We start from the raw sequence: 6000 nt of genomic DNA on the forward strand, positions 1-6000 counted from the left end.
TTACAATTCTCTTTAATTATAGGGAATTCCTTTGAATTGCCTTTGCTTAGGAAATGGTAGCAGCTGTTTATAGCTGCTAAACCAAACAGCTTTTTTTTACTGGGGCAAGTTTGCTCTGTGGATTCTTAAATTCATGCCCCATCTGCTCTATAAAAGTAGTATCATACTTGGCCATGACTTCCTCCAAAGAATGCTGGGAAATGTGGTTTGTTAAAGTGCTGAAAGTTGTTAGGAAACTCCTGTTTCACTCAGAGTGCTGCTATGCCCATGCCCTGCTTGCAGGCTTCCCACAGGCATGTGGTTGGCCGCTAAGAGAACAGGATACTGAACTAGTTGGCCCATTGGCCTGACCCAATAGACTTTTCTTATGTTCTGAGTTCCCAAAGTTCCCTGGGAAGATGGGTTGTTGTGATACTACTCTGTAAAGCTCAGATCTGAGAGGGAAATAACAATTCCCAGCCCTTAACAAATCACAGCTCCCAGTGTGCTTTGAAGCAAATCAGGACAGATAAAAGTGGTGTGATACTGCTTTAAGTGCATAGTGCGGACACGGTCCCAGTCTTCTAAAACTTCCAAAAGTTTTTTCTTTTTGTAATCTTTAAACTCTTAATAAATATTATTTTTTTAAAAATAAAACTTCCAAAAGTTTTGGATTACAATTCTTACCCTCCCTGACCATTGATCATGCTGGCCAGGGTTTAAGAAGTAGCAGTCCAAAAATCTGGAGGATACTTGGTTTGGAAAGGCTGTTTAAATTCATGTTTTCAGCTATATTGTTATAAACAGTGCTTTTTTCTGGGGGTACACAGGGGCACGCATACCCCTAAACATATTGTGAATCTTTGTACTTTTGTCCATTTACTGTATTTATTTTTCCCGATTTGAACCATAAAATTGTGATTTTCTTAAGTCAAAATGAGAGTGCCCCTAATTTATTTATTTATTTATTTATTTTTAAGAAAAAAGCACTGGTTATAAATACTTCTTCTGAGATTATGGAATGTGAGCAAACACTCTGCTTTTTAGGCTTTCCTATGGCCTGGTCATTGATTGACTATAGAGACAAAGAAAGAGGACATTGGTTAGTGATTCCAAATACCCGCAATGAAACATCTATGCCAAGTCTTGGGGGTGAAATTGGTTTCCCAACATCAAATTTAAGGAGTAGGTGTATAGAAAACTATAAAGTATTGGTGCAGCTGTTGGTTTGGGAAGACTGGACTGTTATTATTAACATCCAGGCACTGCCTCTGTAATACCTGCTCAATCTGTACACTAAACCTCCCATTATACTGGGACAGACCACAACATGGGAGTGGAGGAAGTATTTTATTTATGGTCTCAAATGCAAACAAATCAACACAATGGTATCAATATTCCCTGTAGTTCTTTTGCAAAATATTGAAATATGCTAGAATTCCTGTGGAACTAGAAAATTTAATTGGATACCTGAAATTGTAGGAATGTCATGTGAGGGTGTGGGTGTGGGTGGGTGTTTAAACACCTCAATTCAAGTGTTTTTTTTATTTAAAGTTTGTCTCTGTTGCACGCCAACCAAACAGAATGGGCAGGCTGGACAGAGCTGCTAACTCTATGAACCACAGAGATACGGTACCACTTACCCTTTGTCTTCTGGTGCAAAAAGAATCTGCAGGTACATAAAACCTCACAGAGGCTGCCTCTGGAATAAATTGGATTTGTCAAATTTTATTAGAACTAAATGTATTGTTAATTGGCAAAAAATATATTTTGCCTGACCTATCAAATTAGCAGAATACTTTAATGTACTTTTTTCTTAATTCAGAGCGCAATTCTAATTCAAACATCATTTATTCCACTTCATTAAGTCAACAGCTCTGGTTAAAAAGTTGATCTTACACTCTTTCCTCCATCTAACAATAGCTATGATGATGTATATTAGCATCAAACATTTGCTCTCTAAATGAAGCAGCCAAACAGCAGTGAATGTCAGAATGTCATTGAGTTTGGAAAGGGGGGGGGGCATAATTGGTTTGGCTAATAAAATGTTATTCTGATCATCAGAATCTAATGGATTGGGGACATAGCATGAAGGGAAGGGAAGGGAAAGGAGGGGAAACTAATCATTTCCCCCCTACACATTTGCCTCAACACCACCCTTGAATCTATTAGCCACTGGTTGCAATATGTACCAGAACAATAACATGGGAATGATTTGGGTTGGGGCCACAACTCTGACCTAAATTGGGAGCTACTGTGCCTGATTACAGAACAAGAAAATTACAGTGGGAGATCTGGGTCATGAATCTCTCCCATGACACACGGCATTGTTCTTCCTATCTTTCACAAAGGTCCATTTTTTCCTTGCTTTATACTTGGGGAATTACTTCATTCCCACACCCACACTTTTGATACCTGATTTTACCCTATGGAGGAAAAATATGAAATGACAACGAGAGTGTCAGCTGCTGTACATTATTTTAGTTTATTTCATAAAATTTATGTACCGCTTGATTCTTTAAAAAACAACCACCACAAAGCAGTTTATGAAAAGAATAAAACAATGAAATTATCAGTAAAGACACTATAAAACAGCTATTTAAAATGTTCAAAAGCAGTTATAAACTAAAAACAGACTGAAACACGTGTCAAGATTCTACATTTCTGGGTAGCCAGATATGTAGATATGGGCAGATATCTCTATACATGTGTCTGTACATGCCGAAATTCCACTCCATTTTGCTTTCCGAATGCTATCTGCACTTGTACACATAATCTAGCCATCACGTGCAGACTCTTCTTGAATGTGGTAAGCTGCAGAAGGGAAGTTTTTCATGATCAAGCACCAGGTAAGCAGAGCAGTGTGGTGTAGGGTTTTGGAACAAGACCAGCGGTTTCAGATGCCGGAGGGCTGAATGCAGGAATGCCCATGGTCTAGCAATAGTCAGTCCCTGGTCTCTCCTGATATGCAGCCAGGCCAAGGGTCTGGGGACCCTAGGCCAGCTCTGTACATTACACTGATACTACCCACTCTCCCTCCCTCTCTCTCTTTCACACAAATGAGAATTCATCCTAGGTCCTCTCATACCAAAAGCAATAATAATTCATGTGCACCAAGGAGTCTGGCCTTAAATTTCCACAGCACTGAACTAAGATTCCTCCTTAGTTCTTCTTATTGCAGATTTATTTTTGATTTGCCAGACTTGAGCAGGAAGGCTAGAAATCCATCTCTATCCAAAACAACATCAACGAGTCAACAAGAGGAGAAATACATTTGGTCTGCATCTGAAAGTGAACCAACCAAATTCAGTTATAGGTTGATCAGAACACTGCTGTCAATCAGACTGAGCCCTTCTCTGAATTTCGCGGGTGCCGTTTCTGTTCAAAACAGTTTGCACAAATATATGAAGTTTAGAGGGGAAATGCAGAGGGAAAAGCATACAAAAGGTGTTCTTTACAGAAACCTGACCCGTTCAAATCCTTTCAAAGAGTTAACAAAATACTGGCTAAAGGAGAAGCTGTGGATATAATTTGTTTAGACTTTCAAAAGGCTTTGGATAAAGCCTGTCAGAAGAAGCTATCAAAGGTTTTCTGCCTGATCTTTATCTCTCTTGCTTTCCCTGGACCCAATTTTTCAGCAGCTCTTCTTGAGGAAATCTTTTAACTATCATGCTGTGATGCTTGGCACATTCAAACATATAAATACAAAACAGATGACCTTGATACGTTCCAACTAACCCACATTTAGTTACTTTTCCAAGTTAGCTTTAAAAAAATTCAGGCTCCTTCTCCTCTCTTTCTTGCTCTGTTTGGTTCTGTATATTGAGATTCCAAATATTGTATATTATAGCTAACAGCCATTGATGGACAAGAATAATGGAGAACAGGGTGAATCATTTCTTTAAAACGCCAGTGCTAGTTGTCATTAAAATATATGACATTAGGATGACATTCAATAGTGGCTGCTGACCAGCAGGGCCATAGGAAGGGGGGTTCGCCCCAGATGTCATCCCTGAGGGGGTGACAAAATGGCACACTGCAGGGGGCAGCACTTACCACGGGGCCTGGCCTGCAGCGCCCGAGCCACGTGTCTCTCCTGGGCTCAGGGCCCTGCGCTGCCTAAAACAGCAGCATGGGGCCTGCATCTGCAGAATCTGTGGGCAGCTTGCCCCACCCTCGTTGCATGGATCACCCCGCCCCCGCCACTCCGGGTGCTGGAGCAGCTAGCTACGCCCCTGCCGACCAGAGTAGCAGACTTCTCTTGGTGTGACAGGACTTTTCCTTCTGCTCCTTGCCCCTGCTGCCCTTCTCACACACCTGATAAATCTTCTCCAGATGGTTGTGGGACCCTTTAATGGTGGGTCATCAATGTGGTTACAATGGGCACAGCAATGCCTTTGAGGACTTCCCCTATTGTTCACAAAACCTCTTCCCCCTTGATCGTTGCCCCATTCATCATGATGTTGTGAGGATGGCTACTACATAGAGCTGAAGGAGGAAGTTGCCAACCAGAGCCTTCAAAAGCACATCAAGACAAAAGAGGCAGTGGGAAGAGTATGTCAGGGGAAGCCGACATGGTGCCCTGCCAAAATTGCCAATAGTCAAGGATAATGGGATTGGTAGTCATGGTTCTGGCCCAATCCAGCACTGCTGAAGCACAAAATCACTGTTTTATGGCACAGATTTTTGTGGTCCTCATAATTTCCCCAAGGAATGTATTCAAAGCCACCACCAAATCATAGAAAACCTCAGTTTTCCTCAAATGTGCTCTGTGATCCACAGAGGTGTACCTGGGGGTTGGCAAAACAAGCCTCCACCAGGGGCTTAGGCCCAGGGGGTGCAAAAATCACTCCAGAAATCTGTCTCCAGATTGATTGATTGATTGATCTTAAGTCCAGGTTAGAGAGAAGGAGAGAGAGGACTTTCCTTGCTCCCTCCACAGGGTTCATAACTGTGCAAGCCTTACTCATGAGTCAGCTTTAGCATTGAGCACCATGAGCTTATTCCAGGTCTTCCTTCAGTTTTGCTTTCCCTTGCTGATGTAATGCTTCATCATCTCTAGTAGAAGGCTGGCCGTAAGAGGTCAAAATCAAAATGCAAGTTCTATTACGGATCTATTTCTGTTCTGCCTAGAAATTCGCCCAGAGACTGACCTTCGCGCATAATAGGTGCAGCCATAAAGGTGCAGGCATGAGCTTCTGCTAAAACCTGTAATCCTTGCAATTCACTTCTAAGCAAGAAATTGCTTTGTCTTGCACACAATTTGTGAGGTCTGAGCCTGTGTTTTGCCTTTCCTTTCTACTACTGCTAACAGTGGTTGTCAGACACCTCTGACAAAGGCACACAGAAAAAAGGCAAGAGAAAGCAAGGACAGTTCCATCCATTCTGCAAACCTCTCCACGCGCCATCAGGGAAGGGGTTGTCTCAGGTAGATCTCCTTTTCTTCCCATGTGCTAGCATTTGCTCGGGTGGCAGTTAGGCATTGGAATAATGTGTTGTGGTGTGTCGAAGGGCTAGGTGTGGCCATCGCCTATGCCTTCAATTTTTGGGTATTCCGTTAAAGGAATCTGGTGGTCGTGTATTCTGTCCGATGCCTGCTTGGCGGGAGGTCATGGCACGAACCTCGGTGACATCAGGGGAGAGCCTATAGTTGGATTAGTATCAACAGGCTCCACCTACTGGTGAATAAACCCCCTTGTTTTAGACATCCAATGCCTAAGCCAATACCTTTTCACTGCTGTAATCAATAAAGTTGTGGCCTTTTCTTGCCCATTAACCTTATATCACGTGTCCTTGTGTATTCATTCCACTTTGCGGGGGTCGGGTCCTCGAACCACAACTCCAGCAAAAGATCCTAAACCTCTCAGCAGTGTGTACATGAGTGCTGGCTGCGCACATGTGAGTCCAGGTACACACTCGGAACAAAAGCTAAACATGCATTCTTTGGTCATCTCTGCTGACATTGCTATCATCTCACAGCAACATGGCTTGCTTAGAAACAAACCTCCTTGGTGTTAAATC

The sequence above is a fragment of the Podarcis erhardii genome (genome assembly GCF_964252035.2).
Source record: "Podarcis erhardii genome assembly, chromosome: 2".
NCBI lineage: Eukaryota > Metazoa > Chordata > Lepidosauria > Squamata > Lacertidae > Podarcis > Podarcis erhardii.